Raw genomic sequence first — 21,703 nt, 5'->3', positions numbered from 1 at the left:
TAACTATGGATATTGCTCCTAAGATTTGCATGTAAAAAAACCAGACCACCCTTTATTTCACAATTATATAGCCTAAAACCTTTTGGAAGTGACTGGTTCTTGTATCTTAATGACCTTTTAGAGTCAATATGCATCAGCATGGTGTGTGTGCTTCTGCCTGCTGTGCTGGCTTTGCATGGCAAGGTTTTGGAAGGGGAGGGGTGGGTGGGAGTCACTGATGTAGCTTCTATGAAAACACAGGCAATACCAGCCATCTCCAAAAAAGATGCACCCGCCACTGGCCAAAACCAAGCCTGTCAGTGAGGGTGGTAGTGCCTCTGGGATAACATAGTTAAAACTGCTGGGGAAACAGCAGCAAGGAGGAGTTAGAAGATGTCACAGGAACAACTTTGCAGATATCAAGGTCCGTGAAGAAGGAGGGGAGGAGGTCCTCCAGGTGCCTCCAGGAATCCACACTGGAGCAAGTTTGCTGGCAGAGCTTGTAACCCCATGGGGGACCCATGCTGGAGCAGTTCCTGAAGAACTGAAGCCCATGGGAAGGACTCATATTGGAGAAATTCATGGAGGACTGTCTTCTGTGAGAGGAACTCCACACTGGAGCAGGGGAAGAGTGTGAAGAAGAGTCCTCTCCTGAGGAGGAAGGAGTGGCAGAAGCATGTGATAAACTGACCACAAGCCCATTCCCCTCCACCTGCACCAGTGGAAAGGAGGAGATGGAGACATCAGGAGTGAAGTTGAGCCCAAGATGAAGGGAGGAGTGTGGGGAGGTTTTAAGATTTGGATTTATTTCTCATTATCTTACTCTGATTTCACTGGTAATTAATTAATTTCCCCAAGTTGAGTCTGGTTTACCTGTGATAACTGGCGAGTGATCTCCCTGTTCTTATCTACACCCAAGACCCTTTTGTTGTATTTTCTCCTCCCTGTGCAGCTGAGTGATAGAGCAACTTTGGTGGGACACTGGTATCCAGTCAAAGTTAACCCACCACACCTGCCCACTCTGAAACAAAACTGCAAGACGGCACTGAGTCTTCTCTGTGCCATGTACCAGCTTGCTTGCTTGGTGAGGAAACTCCAATTGGAGGAAGAGCAGATAGATAGTCTCTCAGACCTGTGTGCCATTTGATGGACATGAATGCCTTATGGCTTCTACAGAGAGAATAAAATTAACAGGTTGATGCCAAGTTTCTTGGATGAGTTGAGTGACCACTTGAACACTATTGCCTAAAACAGGACAGATAACAACTCAGTGACCAGGAGAGATGGCAAGATTCCAGCTTGCAGCACTCTAGCTACAAACATTCAGGTGAACCAGGACTAAATGAAAAGGTGTGACAAAGTCATCTAGGGTTAACTGTCTACTATTGCTCAAGGTTAGTGCTGCTGTTCTCAGGAATATTTCAACTAGAAAAGAGTTACTGAAGGTTATAGGAGAATTTCTCATTCCTTGGTGCCCAGAGGCAACAAGAAAACTTGAAATATCAACCCGAAAATCCTTCAGCACATTCATAGAATCTTGGAATCAGAGTTGTTCAGGTTGGAAGGGACCTTTAAAGGTGACCTTTAAAGAGTGCTTGGCCACTATCCATCATCTTTGCTAAATTCTGGGAAACAGGAGAGGTGTCTGAGGACTGGAGGAAAGCAAATGTTCCTCCAGTCTTCAAAAAGGGCAAGAAGGAGGAACCAGGTAACTAGAGACCAGTCAGCCTCACTTCCATCCCTGGAAAGGTGATGGAATGACTTATCCTTGGTGCTGTCTTCAGGCACATCAAGAATAAATGGGTTGTTAGGAGCAGTCAACATGGTTTTATCAAGGGGAAATCATGTTTGACTAATCTAATAGCCTTTTATGAGGATATAACCAGATGGATAGATGATGGTAGGGCAGTAGATGTGGTCTACCTTGACCTCAGTAAAGCATTTGACACCATCTCCCACAGCATCCTCATGGCTAAACTAAGAAAGGTCTGGAAGGTCGAGTAGTGATGTGGATTGAGAGCTGGTTGAAGGGAAAAAAAAAGTGAGTTTTGATCAATGGGACAGAGTCTGGTTGGAATCCTGTATCTAGTGGAGTCCCTCAGGGGTCGGTACTGGGACCAGAACTATTCAATATTTACATTGATGACCTGGATGAGGGAACAGAGTGCACAGTGAGTTTGCTGATGTCACAAAGCTGGGAGGGGTGGCTGACACACCAGAGGGTTGTGCTGCCATTCAGCAAGACTTGGACAGGCTGGAGAGTTGAGCGAGGAGAAGTTCAATGAGATTTAACAAGGGCAAGTGTAGGGTCTTGCATCTGGGAAAGAACAACCCCAGGTACCAGTATAGTTTGGGGACTGGCCTGTTGGAGAGCAGCGTAGGTGAGAGGGACCTGGGGGTCCTGGTGGGCAGCAGGATGACCATGAGCCAGCAATGTGCCCTCATGACAAAGAAGGCCAATGGCATCATGGGGTGTATTAGAAGAGGTGTGATTAGTAGGTCAGGAGAGGTCCTTCTCCCCCTCTGCTCTGCCCTGGTGAGACTGCACCTGGAATACTGTGTCCAGTTCTGGGCTCCTCAGTTTAAGAAGGACATAGAACAACTTGAAAGAGTCCAGCACAGGGCCACCAAGATGATTAAGGGGAGTGGAACACCTTCCTTATGAGGAAAGGCTGAGGGAGCCTTTAGCTTGGAGAAGAGGAGACTGAGGTGTGACCTTACTAATGTTTAGAAATATGTTAATGGTGAGAGTCAGGAGGATGAAGCCAGGCTCTTCTCATTGATGGCCATAGATAGGACAAAAGGGACAGTGGGTGCAAGCTGGAGCATAGGAAGTTCCATGTGAATATAAGGAGGAACTTTTTCACTGTGGGGGTGACGGAGCACTGGCACAGGCTGCCCAGAGAGGTTGTGGAGTCTCCTTCTCTGGAAACATTCAAAACCCACCTGGATGCATTCCTGTGTGGTTTAAGTCTAGGTGATGCTGCTCTTCAGGGGGGTTGGACTAGATGATCTTTTGAGGTCCCTTCCAACTCCTAATGTACTGTGATTCTGTGATCTAGCCCAACCCCTTTTACCCAGCTCTATAGGCTGGATCTTGGGGCAACAGAAAATACTAGGTTACAGAACAGTTCAGGGCATGTGAATCTGTTTCCCAGTCTCCACTAAGCACTGCAAATTACTACTGACATCACTTGGGGTTTTCCTTTTTTGTGGGAATTTGTTGTTGTTGGGTTTGGGTTTTTGTTTGGTTTGGTTTGGGGGTTTTTTTGGGGGGTGGGGGGGGTTGTTCTGCAATGGGATTTCAATCCAGGTTAGCCAAAGCCAAGATTGTCTGTGGTCCTTGAGGACATTTTCCTGTACAAACAGCCTTACAACCTTAACCTGAAACTAGAGATCCAGATCTGGTCAAACAGCAAGCTCTGCTATTATGGTTAGTACCTCTAACCTACCTGCAGGATGTTTTTGTACAAAAATGTTAGAATTAATCAAGCTAGCTAAGTTAGTAAGACAAATGTATCTAAAGTAGAATGGGTTCATTTTCCATGCTGAGAACCAATTAATTAATGTGATGAATTAATGTGACAGCACCAAGTCCTGTGCTGTCACAGTTAATCTACTTCCATTATCATTGCAGCCTGGTTAAAGCCAGCTCAGGTATTTCCACATCCCATTGAAACCTGTCCTATAGTGCTATTTTTTTGTTGTTTCTTAAACACAGTATGTATGCAAAGGCTACCATTTAGGGAAAGTAACAACAGTTTTAACAGAAGTGTCATGAAAAGTCTTTGATGCACAGGATGACACACTTTGTGTGTCTTACTTCCACAGTCTGAGTTAAGCCAAGCACCAGATTTGGCAGCACGAAGGGCTGTATCTTCACATCACTCTGGAACAGAGTATTTTTTCTTTTCTCCAGAAGATAAGTCATTGCCCATTTCTTAAACTTATCTGGAAATAATATGCTATAGCATGATATCATTACAGATTCACTCTTCATGTATATTACAGATGAAATGCTTAGTCTTTGGTATAGGTGCTTTTTTTGTTGGTGGTTTTTAAATGCTTCAGGCTCACTGAAGCCATAGCTTTGTCACTGTTCTGGTGAATGCAGAGTATACAGAGATAGCCTCTGTTGTCACCTGAGGAAAACACCTGATTTACTGTGCCTTCATGTGACTGAAGTTGTTGGTACTTGGACCAACAAGTACTGAGGACCCCATCTTCATAGCCAGGAGCCTGACCCTTCCAGCACAGAGGTGCAGAAGGGGTGGTAACTGCAGCACATGCAGCAGACAGACCATCAAAATGAAGTCTCCTCATTCTATCTTCCTACACTTTCACTGACCCAGCTCTTCTCCCTGGTTCCCAGAACAGTGGTAAGATGCTGATGTGGGAGCACGGGGTCTAAACCGAAAATAAAGGAAGCAGACATCAGTAGATTCATTTTCCCCATGTCAGGATAAAAATATCTCCTGATGAATAGGGAGAACATCTTTTTATGTGAACTAAAAATATTACAGGAAATTAAATAGGGCTGTGAAGATGTTAAATTAGAAAGTATATTCAATCATTATAACATCTTTCATGGCAGTTTTAGGTTTGATTTAAGCTCAAAACCTCAAAGTAAACTTAACTTTGGAGCCCTTTCAACATCTCCAGAGTGTGTGTTCGTTGCTGTATTTATAGACAGTGTTACATGAGTGTTCTTCTCTCTTTATATGCAGCCAGTCAGCAGATAGCATGCCAGTGGGTAGTACTCCAGAATACATCTGCTTGGTATGTGAGCATTATGGAGTCAGGAAGGTTTAATTTAACAGCTTTAACTGCATGGGTTGTTCACAGGGCTTAGATATGAGCAACCAGAAAACATCTAATTATTTTTAACATGAATACACAATTACTTACAAGCAGGTTGGTACATGAGAGTGAGCTTGTGCATGAGTATCTGAATTGTTTTCTGGCAACTAAGCATCCTAGAGACATCAGTTTGCCACTTTCAGGAGAGATGTAAAATTTGAACTAGCTTGATCATCACCCCTATCCTAAAGAGGATTTCCCAAAATGCTGGAAGAAATCTGACAAATCAAATTATTCACTGTTTTTCTGAAGTGTTTCTACTCTTCAGCCAAAAAGAAGAAGAAAAAAAGAAAAAGACAGAAAGAACATCTGTGCTTTGGGGAATGAAGCCTAGAAAGAAACATTTGGGAAACTTATGAAAGAGCATGAAAGGAAAGTAAGAGCTTGATCTTATGCTTGCAGAATTTACTGGCAAAACTCTCACTGACTTTCATAGTGAAAGATCAGAGCACAAAGCATGAGCCCAAGAGAGGAAGAGAAGAAACAGGTCTGTGATGAAAGACGGTGGGCACAGAGAAATGGTGACAGTCAGACAGCAAAGCCCACAGCCAAATACTTTCATGTAAAAAGCTCCCTGCTTCAATGACCTACGCATTTCTGACGTCTGGTAATTTCCTTCTGTGGGGAAGATGGCCCCAAATATACTGTCACTACGCACTGAACTCAAGATGTTCAAAGCTGCTGATTATTTTTCTTTGATGTTTCCTCTCTCTTCCTTTCCCCACTCCCTGATCTATCCGCTGTCACCTCGAGTTTTTACCCCACCAATTCAGAGTACCCACGTCTCTGGTGTACGAGCAAGGCCTTAAAGAGCAATTTAAAGAGAGATCTTACAACTGTAAAGAAAACCTTTACATTGTAATAGCTTGGAATACAGATGGCAAATCGAGATGCCCTTTAGCTAATGCTGTAGTTTCATGTGCTTTCCAACAGACAGATATGTATGGAATAGGAGAAACCTGCTAGAGCAATGAAAGGCTTGGAAACACACTGGATTTAGTTCAGGTTTTATTAGGAGAAAGAATTAGTTTTGAATTTTACAGTGACAGTTTTGAAAGCCTGGGGCTTTAATCCTGCAAAGACTTTACTGTGCAATCTATGCTGGATATTACACAATACATCATTCTGTGTTCACTACACAATTCTTTTCTGATTGAGATTTTTTTGAAAACTTTGAAAAAAAAATAAACCATATGATTCACCTCCCATTGATCAGCTGAACTGCACTTGGCTGCAGAGCTTGTTAGGATGTATTCCTTTGGGGGAGTTAAATTTTAACAGACTGCTGGGGTTATTTTTGGTTTGTCATGTGCAAACTGACTGTAATCTCATTGGTACCCACTGAGAAGGCATAAAGGATGAAGGCTGTGCTACAGCTGGTGGTGAAAGGTTATTCTTAATTTTGATCTGGCAAACAAGTTATCAGCCATCATGAATGACAAGATTCCTTCTCCCACTCAGCCAGTGATGAGCAGACTTTCAAACATGCTGTCTTAAGACGGCATATTTACAAAGACATTTCAAAGTCAAGGTTAGAAACCTCAGATGCTTCTTTGCCCCTTGGTAGGAGAATGTGAAATTTCATCCCTCTTTCCTCCCTACCAACATTAACAATTTCTTTTAAAAAGATCAGCAGTTCTTGTTCTAAGGAAGAGTTGGCAGATAAACTGGGAAGACTGTTTTACCTTAAACTAGCAGAAGAAAAGTGTTAGGAAAATGGGAGGTTTGTGGATATTTTCGGCTACATCATGCTCTGGATCATATTGGCTGGCAACAGAATGGAGGACTTTAACATGACTTGAGAAGGAATGAGGCCACTGGCTGCTGAAAAAATAGCTACTGGAAAAGGTTTTCTTTTATTTTAGAATGCAGTGATTCAATCAGCAGGAAAAGTGGGGATCATTTCATGGGTTTGTGGGCTGACACACCACCACAAACTAATGGAGTGAAGTCTTCCATCATTATCAGCACTGATTCAAAACCTTGGCTGTTTCCAAAGCCAGTCTGAAAGAAAAGTAAATAAATTATTTCCTAAGTAAATCCTTCCATTTGCCCTCAAGGAAATGTTAAAGAGAAACATGTAAGAGGATTCTTCAATCTAATTATATAATGTGAGCAAATCTCTGCATAACAGCTGCAGCATGAAGAGGGCATTAATGTTAACTCTTCAGCATGGGCATCAATGTCTGATGATTATCACTCATTAAAACACTTTGTTGCACATGCAAAACCCAGTTGCTAAGGGGACCTGAAAACTATTTAAAGCCAGAAAGTGGCAGGCATCTTTATGCATGCTCAGTGTTACCGTGTGTCTGTAATCCGATCAACTTTAATGCAAATGTTTTAAGTGAAAGGCATCACCTAAGTTGAGTAAGATCTCTACCACCTTGCACACGGTGATGGAATAAAGGGTGAAAAATGCTAAACCTCTGTGAATGTCCTGCTACTTCACACTGCCTGATGAATGAGACAGAAGGTTAACCAAGCTGCCCAGGAATATAAAGTGTGCCTGCTGATGACAATGAAAAACCTAAAGCAGGAACCAAAATTGTAGGCTAGTGTCAACCCACACAAATGCATGCCAGAAACTCTACAGTTACACTTTCCAGTCCTATGAGATATTGTCTGCACAATTCAAGATAATTCAAATGATCTGCTTGACTCTAATCACATTTCTTTAAAGGATGGGTTTTCACACTTTCTGCTGCCTGTAAGCATTCCTAACACAGCCAGTCTCAGTAATTTATTTTTACAGATGAGGAGCTGAGATGTAACTTCATGTTCCACTTTTGTGATTCCTGTAACTCTGAAACACTGCACAGAAGCAGGACCCAAAACAGAAGAGGGAAGCAATGGCTGTGCTTCTTTCCCTTAAGGTGGACATTTCTGACAGGAGGTTTCTATTGGAACTGAGTTGATAGTAACCCAAGAAATTAATTGTGATATCTTAATTTTCCTGGGTAATGCCAAACCATACCTAATGCTGCTTTCCACGGTTAACCCCAGCATGCAGCACAACCCCAGAGCTCAGCTGAAAAACTAACTTCCCAAAGTACAAATTTACACAGGCTACAGGGCCAATGTCACTTAGAAATTTCAAGGAGCCTGTGAGCTAACAAAACTTTAATTAGGGAAGGTGTACCAGCCTGTCGAGACAGTCCTGAAGTGTGAGGCTGGTACTCAAAATTAATACATTTTTTAGAAAGTGTATTCATTGTTATTAACACACAATGGCTTGGTAATTTCCTTTGCAGGACATATTATTTAATCTGGAGCCAGGTTACAGTCTTGGAATATGAATTACTCTACACTAATCCTATCAATACCAACCACATGCAGGTGCTTTTACAGAGTAGCTGGTCTCTTTATACAGCCTAAATTGAAACCGTCCATTGCTTTCCCGTGCTTATCGCCTCAGTGTCCAATTTCAGCCAAAAGCAGGAACTGAGGAGATAAACATAACCTGGCGAAAAACACCTATGGTAGATTTTCCAATGGTGCTGATAACAACTCATTAATCACAAATTAAATCCTGTAATGAAACAGCCACACAACGTAAAGAGGAGGTGTACCTACATTGAGAGCAAGGACCCCTCTTCCCCACTGCTTCCCCTTCCCGTCTGGGCATTTATCTGTCCTAAGGAAACTGCTTTGGCAGGGAGGGGTGGACTCGATGATGTCTTGAGGTCCCTTCCATCCCCTACAATTCTGTGATTCTGATTCCTGAACTCCATATGGCCTGTGTGATGTCTGCCAGCACAGCCCATTTTGATGACCAGAACTGCTGTCAACACACCTGTCTCACTTCCAGGAGCACTTACATTCTTGAGGAACATGGCATGTCAGACCAGACAGAGAGCTCTGCTTTGGCAAAACTTCATATTTCATTTCATCAGTGCTGTGAGCTCAGTGGCTGTGGGTACGTAAAGGGGGATACTGGCAAAAAGCTCACAGGTAACATCATCACAAGGAATGATGAGTTGTTCTTGGTTATCCAAGACCACACCAAAGAGACCCACCCTTGAATACCATCCTTTTGTGAGTCTTTCCACTCTCCACTCCACAGAATCACAGAATGTTAGGAGTTTGAAAGGACCTCAAAAGATCATGGAGGCCAACCCCTCTGCCAGAGCAGCATCACCTAGACTCAATCACACAGGAACACATCCGGGTGGCTTTTGAGTGTTTCCAGAGAAGGAGACTCCACAACTTCTCTTGGCAGTCTATCCCAGCGCTCCGTCACCCTCACAGTGAAAAAGTTTCTCCTTAAATTCACATGGAACTTTCTATGCTCCAGCTTGCACCCACTGCCCCTTGTACTATTGCTGGCCATCACTGAGAAGAGCCTGGCTCCATGCTCTTGACTCTTGCCCTTTACATATTTCTAAACATTAAGGTTACCCCTCAGTCTCCTCTTCTCCAAGTTAAAGAGGCCCAGCTCCCTCAGCCTTTCCTCATAAGGAAGCTGTTGCACTCCCTGCATCAACTTGGTGGCCCTGCGCTGGACATGAAGTCATTTTGGCACCTGCTCGTGTGTTTCCCTGGGTCCGCAGTTGAGCTTATGACACAGCAAGGCAGGACAGACTTTGCAAGGTGATAACCCACAACCCTCATTTTTAGTCTTGTTCCTCTGCACTGTTTTTCTCTTCCTTAGAAATTCCTAATTTACTTCCTGTGTGTTCCTTGGTCGGTATCCCAGCCTACATCTGTTGGTCAGCTTCGCTAAATTCCTTTAGCTATGACTTCGTCCAGAAGCTGCAGAGCATAAAAGATTACATCCCATCGTAACCACAACCCAGAAGTGATGACAGCTCTGGAGAGCATCTCAGGTTGTAAACCTATATCTGGTATTTAGGATTCATTTTACGTTATCTTTATACTGCAGACTGAGCAACAATTTTAATACGTGAGCCAATGCCCTGCTTCAACACGCTAAAGGAGAGAACATTCTCCTGGGATATACACAAAAAGGCAATTGAGCGTTTTTTCCCTCTAAGGCTTGCCAGCACCAAAAGATTTTGAAATTTATCTTGTAACTGCCCACTACATTTTGTTTTTTCATCTCCTTCCTTTCTACTTCCCACCCTGAGGACACACTGTACTTTGCAATACAAAGAGATACAAAGTTTGTCCTAAGGGAAAAAAACCTCCAAAAACAAACAACAAACACCAAAACGTTTTAACTGGAGGAAAAAAAAGAATAATAAAACACTAAGATCTCTCTCTAGCAACTCCTTTCTCACCTTAGCAAAGCAGCACTGCCTTCTTCAATGCATAAAAATGATTTCTTCCTCGTCTGCTTTAAATATTTATCCATTTCCCTTTCATTTCAGAATACAGCTTTCTGGCTTAGAGATACTAACCACTTAAAAGGATGAAGTCTACCCTCACCTACCAGTTCTCTTAGGATAGCCGCTGTTCTGATCCTACTGGAAAGACATGCTGCCTGAAGTTTTGGGTGGACTAAGATTCAGACCCTTACCATGCAACTTCTCTCCCTCTTCGGGTTACCATATTTTATTGACTTTCGGCAGCTAGAGGAACAGGCCGAATGCCTGTGTATCTTATTTCAAGTTAAATCCAAGAGTATATAGTAAGGGAAGGTCTAATACATTAATAAATAATAGTTGTGCAGGGGAAGGTAGCAATTCAACACCTTTTCAAGCATTTGCAAGGTTAGCACGTGTGCCAGCCAGCTGCCTGTGATGAGCCGCTCTGTCTGTCAGGAGGACCAAGGGCACAGTGGAGCTGCAAAGAAATGACCAGTGACCCCCAATAACGGAACTTAACTCTTTCTAAATGAAATGTTATGGTTGAAACAGGTGATTTAAAGGTATTTCCGATGCCCTGTGTTTCTCTCGGGGAAGCATGACAAGCGTAATGGTAAGATGGCAGGAACCAAGTGTGATATTTGGAAAACCAAGAGTTAGACAACCCAAAATACAATTGTGACTATTAAAAATCCATCCTAAGCCATATTCTAAAACTGCAAAGCCCAGGGGCTTTTAAGCACAGATTTATTTCTGAGCCTTACCTCTAATTTCTCTTTCAGCCATCTATTGCTCCTCAGCTTGCCTCGGGGAGAGTTCAGCTCTCTGGAGCTGCGCCAGGTCGCTGTGTGCCATGCACTGCCCACCTCTGCTCCGGGGAGAAGCACCACGGCCCGGAGGGTGTGCTGGCCTTTGCGGAGAGAGGCTGGGGCTGCCCCGGTCCCAGCCGGTCCCACCGCAGGACACACCTGAGCCCCTCAGCCGAGCTGGGGGCACCGGGAGGGGAGGGGGAAAACAGATTTCAGCAAGGGCCAAAGGCGGCAGAGGCAGAGCAGGAGGAATCCTGCCAGCAGCACAGGGAGCCCGAGGCCACAGCAGAAGGGGGACAGGAGGTGCTGCAGGCCCGGAGCAGGGATCTCCTGCAGCCCTGCAGAGCCCCCGCTGGAGCAGAGACCCGCCCTGCAGCCCGGGGAGGAACCCGTACCGCAGCAGGGGGGTATTTCCTGCAGGAGCTGCGGTCGTGGAGAGCCCGGGCGGGAGCAGCGTGTCCCTGATGCGCTGCAGCCCGGGAAAGGGTCTGCACTGGAGCAGGGAGATGGGGAGGAGCGGCCCGGAGAGTCTGTCATGGTCCCACCGAAACCTCCAACCTTGTACCCCTCCATGTGCACCACGTTCCATGCTACCCTCTGGCAACTTGAGGTGACCATTTCTGGTGGATCCTACTGCCCTCAGTGTACTGAGTATCAGTTTACACGTTCTGAATGTTTTAATGTTTTATTGCTAAAGTTCGAAAAAAAAGAAAAATATTTTTGGGACATTTATTCTAGAAGGTTTCGTTTGGGGTTTTTTTTGTTGGTTTCTTTCTGGAATTGATATTAATGATCTCTACCTATCCGAGCATCCTGAGGACAGGTTTAGGTTGGACATTAAGAAGAGGTTCTTTCTACGAGGGTGGTGAGACACTGGAACAGCCCAGAGAGATGCTGGAGGCCCTATCCCCAAGTTGGGGTGTGGGTTTGGACTAGATGATTTCCTTGATGAGGGAATAGCATCCACCCTCAGCAAGTGCGCCGATGATACAAAGCTGGGAGGAGTGGCTGACATGCAGGAACACTGTGCTGCCATCCAGCAAGGCCTGGACAGCCTGGAAAGCTGGGCAGGGAGAAACCTAATGAAATTTAACAAAAGCAAGTGTAGAGTCTTGCACCCGGGGAGGAATAACCATCTGTATCAGTACAGGCTGGGGGATGACCTGCTGGAGAAGAGCTCAGTGGAGAAGGACATGAGGGTCCTGGTTGATGACAGGTGGGCCATGAGCCAGCAGTGTGCCTCAGTGGCTAAGAGAGCCAATGGGATTGTGGGATGCATCAAGAAGAGTGTGGCCAGCAGGTCAAAGGAGGTGATCTTCCCCCTCTACTCTGTCCTGGTCAGGCCCCACCTGGAGTATTGTGTCCAGTTCTGGGCTCCCTGGTATAAAAAAGACAAGGATCTCCTGGAGAGAGTCCAGAGAAGGGCTACGAAGATGATTAAGGGCCTGGAGCATCTCCCCTATGTGGAAAGGCTGAGTGAGCTGGGACTGTTCAGTCTAGAGAAAAGAAGACTAAGGGAGGACTTTATTAATGTTTATAAATATCTTAAGCATGGGATGCAGGGAGAATTAGCCAGCCCCTTTTCAGTGGCCTGTGGAGACAGGACAAGGGGCAATGGCTGCAAGTTGGAGCACAGGAAGTTCCACACCAACATGTGGAAGAACTTTTTCACAGTGAGGGTTACAGAGCCCTGGGACAGGCTGCCCAGGGAGGTGGTGGAGTCTCCTTCTCTGGAGATATTCAGGAACCGTCTGGACACCTATCTGTGCAATATGAGCTAGGGAGCTGCTTTGGCAGGGGGGTTGGACCCGATGATCTCTCGAGGTCCCTTCCAACCCCTACAATTCTGTGATTCTGTGATTTTTAAAAGTCCCTTCCAACCTAATGCATTCTATGATTTTGTGGTTCTAAGGTATCTGATTCTTGATGAACAATTAGTGTTGTTCACACTCTACTGGACGCTGCCAGAAATAGTTTTGTGTTCTTTGCCTTAAAAGAAAAAAAGATTATTTCAAAGTTGTAGCTGTAACCCAATTATACCCCATGTCAGAGCAGAACAAAAGCAAATGTGATTTTGGCTTCAAGCCTGCCAGTGTTGTTCAATGCTTCAGCAATTTTATTTCCCCTAAGTCGGCAGTATTTAAATTTCTCTGCAAAGTCTTCCTGGTAGTTTATTCATATCTTAACAGATGTATTGTGGCACTGAGCCCTACAGTGATACAGTGTGGGGTGACCAACAGGGAGCCGCTGTCCCACAGAGGTAGTCTGCTGATTTATGGTCGACTTGGGAAGAAGTTATTTTGGGATGACAGAGTGGAAGACCCATTCCCAGTGCCCTTTTGACAGCATGAGGAAAACAGCCACTGCCTGGTGCATATAGGGGACGTGAACAAACTCCACTTACAGTGAGAAAAAAAACTGGTCCATGAAGGATATTTTCACACAGCCAAAATTCGGGCCAAAAGTCTCTGCAAGGTCTTAAACCAATGCAATCAATGCATCATCGTGTAACAGGTTGCTATCAGCTGGGAGTGGTAATGGTAACGGGTCATGCACACATCTGTAGCCCTCCACGGCTGTGAAATAAACCATGTAATCTTAGAGCAGGAACTTCTGAACCATGAAAACATCAGCCATGTCTTTGGCTTTGGCAGTAGCTTTGGCTCGGCTGATGATTATGTTTATGACCTTTTTATTATGCTGCTTTTTAGGCAGTGAGTTCAGTGTTAGTCTCCCAGGTAATGTCTCAGCAGATTAATTTAAAATTGCTCATAATCTAGGGAAGCAGCACAGTGAAGAGCATTTTCTGGATAGATCAGTGAAGAATATTTCAAATTTTTATCATATAAGTATATAAAACTTCCCTGTAGTCAATAAAGGAAGGCTGTCCAGTGTCGGTGAAGGACTTTTTGTTCTTCTGCTACAGATGCACATCCTTAGCCTTAGTTTACTTATCTGTTAAATGGGAACACTATGCTTTATCCACATTTCAGACCAATGAAATGTTTGCAATTTCAGCAACTTAAAATGAAATCAAGAAAAACTAAAACATTATCGTTGTTACTGGTGTTGCTACCATTGCAAGGTATCTCTAAAAAAAAAATCCTAGCATCTCTTCCTACCTAGCAACAGATAAACTCCTCTAAAGAAGTTGCTGGAAAAGCAGAAAAAAAAGAGTCCAACAGTGCTATTCCCCTTTCATACTGAATCCACAAATCATTTAAAATTGTTCTCTGCATGCATCATCCCAGACGAATCCTCTCCACAGCACTTGCAGAAGCTCTCTGGGATGTTCCCAGCACTGGAGCATATGGACTGAGGGTATGTTTGTACTTCAGCTCTTGAGGGCACCATGCACAGATATAAGGGGTTGTGAGACTCAGCACCAGCTGCAGCAAACACTGTACAAGCAACTCCCCAGTTGCATGTTCTTCTGTATATTCAGCAGCAGCAGCAGCATGGTAACTCCTGGGTACCACTTTCCAACTCCCACTCCGACTCACTGCCTGACCCTGGACAAGTCAGTTAACCTCCATTTGCCATTTTATGCCTGAGTGTTAAAAGGATGCAGCACTTACCCTCCCCTTCTGGGTGCTGTAAAACTTTGGTAATATATACTTGTCAACTGCTTTGGGATCCTTAGATGAAAGGTGCTAAAGGGTCATTATTAATATTTATGAGAAAGCAAAATCTATAGCATAACGCACGCAAGGGGAACACAGCATAGGGCTACTAGGCTGATTTCTCCTCTCTTTTGAGAAGGATCACAACAGCATCCTTGAACGGTTATGTCATTTAACAAGGACTGTACTTAGCACTAGTTGCATGTTTTTCCAAAAAAAAATAAAGACCTTGATACAAATTGTACCTCAAATTTTGCCCAAATTGATGCATGCAACATCTTGCAGAGGCAACTGGAGACCTTCACCTCAAGCCCTCCACTGTCAGATCATGTATGTCCATACACATCCAGAAAGCTGACATGTCTTTGTATGATAACATCCTAATGAGGTACCTGCTGTTTGGTTACATAGGGGTATATGCCCATTGATGTAAGAGGGCTTTATGTGGTCCATGACCCCTGTGTGAGCATCCTCAGTTACTTAATGAGGACTTGTTATAACATATGACTTTGAAGCAACTAGCATGTCTCCCAATACATAAAGCTACTCCTATCACTTGATGGAACATTTGATTGCCCTTATGTGACAGGGGACATCAGACATGATGTTGGCTGATGGCTCAGCTTCCACTCACATAGTCTGTGTGGTTCTTGGGAATGACAACACCAGAGAATGCCCTACTAGGACAATTTGTATGGTTCGTGGCTCACTCCTAGGACACAGACCCTTGAAACATGTGACAGCAGGTGATGGTCAGATGGTCTGTCTCAATCGGTGTCACAGGACAACCCTGAACTGTGTAACTCCTTAGTTCCTCTCTCATCCTTTCAGCAAGTCTTTCCTTATTTGATCTGAAACACTGTTACTCTAATTTTTATTGTCCTAACCCAAGTACTATTTTCATAAGATTTTCTGCAGAATTCAGTCCTGCCTAATGACTGGTTGCATGGTCTGGACTGAGTTACCCAGAGAGGTAATAGATGTATGTTATGATCCTAACTTCACAAGCACATTTTGTGCATGACTGTAGGAGAACCACATCTCCTTGAGAGCCTGAATTGGCAACTGCAACCAACAGAAACAAGACAGGGATTTCTTTCAACAAATGAGCCAGCAAAGAGAGAGAGAGCTGTAAGTAAGAGTTGCTTGCCCAGGTCGCAGGGCAGAGAGGGAGATGTGCTCCTTGTTGGCTTCAGGGAGCAACATATGCCTTGGAGGATTCTTGCTCTGCCCACATGGGTTGCAGCACTACAGCTGCTAGGTACGTGGCCTGTCTGCAGACACAAGGCTGTTTGTCACTTAGCTCTTCTTTATGCCTAGACAACCTTCTGTAAATAAAGTAAGAGCGAAGAAAATTGCGAACAAGAACAGGCTTTCCTAAGTAGGGAAAAAACCTGTGAACCCATTGGGCTAAAAGATGTCTCCCTGTGCTTTTTACAGTCTGGTCACATTCTCTAATTGCTCTGGTGATTTGTACTCATCACGGCCATTCTCCTTTGCTGCCCATTCCCCTCCCCTGTCTGGCCCTGGGATGAAGTCACAGGCTAAATTTGTAATGATGACAGCCGATGACATAGTTACTGGCAGTGTTTTGCTCTGCCTATAACTATGGCAGGGTTGTGTTTTTAACACAGCATCAAACAGAAGAAACTGAGCAGGGCAGGGGAAGGAAAACCATTATTATTGTTTACAGCAACCAGCTCCTTTCCATCATGCTAGATGATAAAAGATGAAGAAATTACCCCAAATTAAAGGGGAGCATAAGGGAGAGACATGTTTCTGAGTGGAGGGTGCAACGTGCTCGAGGGATTTATAGGAGCCCGCAGCCCATTCCCCCACTCATCCTGACACCCTCTTTCAATCTAATTAAGCATAAAGAAAATTACATGCAACTTCAGGATGATGTAATGCATCTGTGTAATTGAGCAGTGCATTGTCAAAAGAGCATTCAGTGTAATGTTATGTATATTTGATGGAACAATTTCCACTATTAATATTCGCTGAGGATTCCTAAAATTAACTGTAATTATTGAGGGAAAGGGCCTAGATATGACTGAGCACAGCTCAAAAAAAACCCCATCTGCTCAGTGCTCTGTGCTGGGCAAAACCACAAGGATGATGATGTTAGGCTGCATTAGGAAAGGGCAAGGTAGCAAATTGTGAAAGGAGGCAATTGAAAAGGAGAGATGAAATAATGAATGGCTTCAAATTAAAACCCAGTTATAAATTCTACTGCTGAATTCAAGAAATGGGAAAGCTACAGGGTAATCACCCACAGTTGTGTGGCTCTGTAAGTATTAGACTAGAGAAATAGGAAAGCGAGACAATTTATTTTTCTTTAATACCAGAAAAGGATGACTTATGGTAATAAATAGGAAACATATCTTGTTAACAAAATGGTATGTCAGTATACAACTGTACTGAGAATCAGAGTCCTAAAAACAAACACCCTACACAAAGGAGGAGTGTGAGGGATGGCACTATGCACCTTCATTTGTTACAAGGAGCCACACAGCAATGCTTTTTCTTAACAGACCAGGTCAAAATCATAGAAGCACAGATTCATAGAATGCTTTGGGTTGAAAGGTCAAAGATCATCTAGTTCCAACCCCCTGCCATAAGCAGGGACACTGTCACTAGACCAGTTTGCCAAAGCCCCATTTAACCTGGCCTTGAACAGTGCCAGGGTTGGGGCTTCCACAGTCTCTCTGGGCAACCTGTTCCACCACCTCACAGTAAATAATTTCTTCTGACATCTAATCTAAATCTACCGTCTTTCAGCTTGAAGCCATCGCCTCTTGTCCTATCACTGCACTCCCTGGTGAACTGTCCCTCTCGTACTCTCCTGTAGGACCCTTATAAGTATTGGTATGACATAATTAGGTCTCCTTGGAGCCTTCTCTTCTCCAAGCTAGATAAACCCAACTCCCCCAGCCTGTCTTCATAGAAGAGGTGCTCCAGCCCTCTGACCATCTTCATGGCCCTCCCCTGGACTCGCTCCAACAGCTCTGTGCCTTTCCTGTACTTGATGACACCAGGGCTGGATGCAGTACTCAGTCCAGGTGGGAGTACCCACGAGAGCAGAGGGGCAGAACTCCCTCCCTCGACCTGCTGGCCACGCTGTTCTTGATGCAGCCCAGGACATGGTCGGCCTTCTGAGCGGCTCTTGCACACTGCTGGCTCATGCTGAGCTTGTCATGCATAGATCAGTACCCCCAAGTCCTCCTCAGGGCTGCTGTCAATCCATTCCTCGCCCAGCCTGTGGCTGTGCTTGGGATTAGGCAGACCCACATGCAGGACATGTGGCATGGAAAAGCTTCTTGTTTGCCTCCTGCAAGCTTATAAAGTTCTTGCTCAATTTTGAAACTAATGTTTCAAACATTTGAAACTAATGTTTGAAAATCTGACAGCTCTACTTAATTTCTCAAGTTAACGGATGCTAGAAGCTCTCTAAAAGGCAGATATTCAACCAAGTCATGTTTTTTGTTGTTGTTGCTTTCTTCTTTCTGCCATTAGGTTGTTGTTCCATCTTAATAATAATCATCATCATTGTCATCATCATCATCATCATCTGACAATGTCCAAGACATTCTAGAGTGGTATGGATTAGCTCTGTATTCCTGTTTCTAACCTAGTTATGAAACAACTTCCCAGCAAAGTTTTGGGATGTGCATGTTACATTTTGCTAAGGAGCAGGACGCCTCATCAGGCAGCAGCAAGGATGAGTGTGGTTTGCTCACCCCGATGTCTTATCATTAATGTTACAATAGATGGCCTGCCTTAAATTTCTGTTTTCCCAAACTATGGTGTAATCTTGGCAGATTTTGTTCCTCATGTGCTTGCATTTTGGTGCTTACAGACTGGATTCACATGTAAATATGGTGCCCACACCACATGCCCTTTTGTTGAGATCTCAATTTTGGCACATTTACTTCTCAGCTGGTCTAATTCACTCAACAGGTCTAGCCATGGAGTGGAGCACAACTCAGCATGAATAGATTTATCAGGCCATAAATTTTCAGAGCCATATGAAATCCTTTTGGCTACAGATAGCCATTATCATAACTAGCACCAAACCAACTGCACCGGATGAATTATATTCTCTCTTGGAAGTCAGGGAGGTGCAGTGATTTGGAGAGATGTAAAAGTAGCCTTTGAAAACAGACAGAAAATATTTTTATCCTGTAGTAGCAAAACATCTGCCTTAACCTTGATGGCACTAGGATTTTTCTACCTGACAGGTTACGGGATTAAAAGACCAGTGTACAGCCAGGCAAATTACAGGAATATAAAACATCTCATGGAAATTGATCTCTTGGGTCATTATGTCCCAGCTATCATGGGACAGCACATCATCATGTGCAAAAGCTTATCAGACTCCATCTCCATTGCTGTGTTTACCTCTCCTCTGGTGCTTCTAATGGGAGAGTTTCACAGAATCCCACTTCTCAACTAGTCCAAACTCTTCTTGTTTTCAGCTTAAAATATTCATGTGTGTGTGTGCATATATATATATTTACTTATTCATATTAGGTTCTGCCAACATTGTCCTGCCTGCTTAATAATTGGTTTTGCCTCCCCAGTGATCACACACTGATGTATTGATAGACAGCATATATTCTTTCAGCCCCCGCTATGCTGAAGTTAAACAAGCTGACTCTTGTCTCTCCTGTTTGCTTCATTATCCCCTGGTCCACCTCTGCAGCTGACCTAGTTTGAACTTCTCTGCCCTGAATATGGACAGCCAGCATTGTAAATAGGCACGGGCTGTAGCTTTCTCAGTTTCTGGCCTTCCGGATATATTTGAATGGCGTTGGAGATCCTTTCCAGATGGCTGAAGGCCTCTGGAAAACAAAACTAGTCATAGAATCATAGAATCACAGAATCATGGGTGTTGGAAGGGACCTCAAGAGATCATTGGGTCCAATCCCCCTGCCAAAGCAGGTTCCTTAGGACAGAAAATGTTCTGATCTCCCTTTTATTCAGTGCCTATGGGTAGTTCACAGACCTCAAATAAATAAAAAAACCCCAAAACAAACAAAAAACCCCACCCCAAAAAACCCCAACAGGGACTTGCCATATTTTAGATCTTAGTGTCTTAACAATAGCTTGCTTCAATATTTCCCCCTCTCCAGTGGCAAAATCTTCTGATGCATCAGTTGCATTTGCCCTTTCACAGTCACTTTACATTTTCTGTTTACCTCTTTTTTTTAAAAGAAAGAAACCCTTCCACCCCTGTATGCTACTGAGGCCAGACTGCCAGCTGGTATCTGCACAGATCACCTTCTCAGCCTCTGAACTACAGGTACCATGCTGACTGTTCCTCATGCACGTGCTATCCCTCGGCTTGATAGATTTACTAAAGCCACTTAGATGAAAATCAGTATGCCAGCTTGTCAGGATTCTGAGACAAAAAGTACGGTGTTTTCCCACTGTGAAAGCTTTATTTTCTTTGAGATTTGTTTCCATGCTGAATGTCATAGCTTCTTTTATTATATATTTACTTTGTATTTTTTTTTGGCTTGCATTTAAATTTCTGTTCTTACTCTCTTTTTATTTATACTATTTCTACTGCTAGAAAACCTTCTGTTCTTGCTTCAGTTTCTTTTGCAAAGTTTAAATCATTTGAGTTTTCAATTAACATATTGGTCAGCACTTCCTAAAAAAACACTTCCTGATTAATTAATTCCCCCCCCGCTTACTCTTAATATATATTTTTCACATAGATATTTTAAATGATTTTGATTTTTTTTCCATTTTTGGAAGGCATGTCCTGCAAGGAGTGGCTAAGGACTTTGGGTTTGTTGTCTGGAGAAAAAGGGGCAACGAGAGACTAAGCTTTCTGAGGAGGGGAAGCCAGGGAGAACATGCTGATCTCTTGTCCGGCCATTTCTGGAGAAATGGCACAAAGCTGTGCCAGGGCAGGTTCAGATTAGATGTTAGGAAAAAGTTCTTCACTGAAAGAGCTGTCAGGGCCTGGAACAGGCTGCCCAGGGAGGGGGTTGAGTCACCATCCCTGGATGTGTTTAAAAGATGTGTAGCTGAGGTACTTAGAATATGGTTTAGCATAGGACAGGAACAGTTGGATTCAATGATCTTAAAGGTCTTCTCCAACCTTGTGATTCTGTGATCCAGTGATAGGATGTATGGAAATAGTTCAAAGCTGACCCAGGGCAGGTTTAGACTGGACATTAGGAAGCATTTCTGAGAGGCTGGTAAAACACTAGAATAGGCTTCCTAGAGAGGTGGTCGATGCACCAAGCCTGTCAGTGTTTAAGAGGCATTTGGACAAAGCCCTTAAAAACATGCCTTAACTTTTGGTCACACAGTTGGACTACATGATCATTGTGATCCCTTCCAACAGAAATATTGCACTGTATTGTACCCTATCCTGTCATAATCTCAATTCGCAATAGCCAGTTATACCATTGGCAAAAGTAATGTGAAGTTCAGTGACGCCTGCAGCCACAGTGGCTTCAGTAACTAAACTCCTCTTTTCTCAAGGAAAATCTGTAGGGACAGGTCGATTTTCATTTATTCTAAATTTAATCACTGCAAGTCACTTGATTTTATAATATCTTTTAAAAAACTCAAACAAAATACCACCAAAAAACTCTAAGCATCCTAGCCTTTAATAATGACCTCAGTGTTACAAAAGAAAATCTAGTGTCATTAACCGTCTGCTGCTCCAGTGAAGAAAAATGCTAGCTACACATGCAGGACTAGCCTGAACTGGCAGTGTTTTACTACAGCTCTTCTCCAGACTGCACTGAAGATATTAAGATCTTCATTACTGATTGTCCTTAGGAGTTTTCACCTATTTAGTAACTTCAGAGAACTCTGTGTATATAACCTCCCAAGCTGTCTCATGACACATTCCCAGCACCACCACTTTGCAACCTTACATGCAGTTATCACTAGAATTATCTTAGACAAAGGTGATTTGAATTACTTCTTCACATTCAACACTGTGAGAAGTACACACAGAAGCGGAGGGAACAGAAGAGCTCACGCAAGTGATTCCGCAGTGTGCAGATTTTCCACAGGTAGGAGCAGTTCATCAGGAGGTTCTCCCATTTTCACATCACATTCTTCTTTCCACTTCTCTCCTTAATGGCAACAGCATTCTGTGTAGATCCGAGGGTCAAAAAACTCTGAACCT

The 21,703-nt window shown here is 43.7% G+C and overlaps 1 protein-coding gene across 2 annotated transcripts in view; it reads right to left on the bottom strand.

Annotated features, from left to right (window-relative positions):
- KCNQ3 (potassium voltage-gated channel subfamily Q member 3) overlaps window positions 1-21,703 on the bottom strand; it is a gene marked incomplete at both ends in the record, with an annotated part of 208,147 nt that overhangs the window by 46,349 nt on the left and 140,095 nt on the right. The gene's annotated exons all lie outside the window — the stretch shown is intronic.

Source organism: Gallinula chloropus, assembly GCF_964237585.1.
Source record: "Gallinula chloropus genome assembly, chromosome: 2".
Taxonomy (NCBI): Eukaryota; Metazoa; Chordata; class Aves; order Gruiformes; family Rallidae; genus Gallinula; species Gallinula chloropus.
The sequence above is the reverse complement of the archived record's forward strand: the minus strand, read 5'-3'. Positions and strand labels throughout refer to the sequence as shown.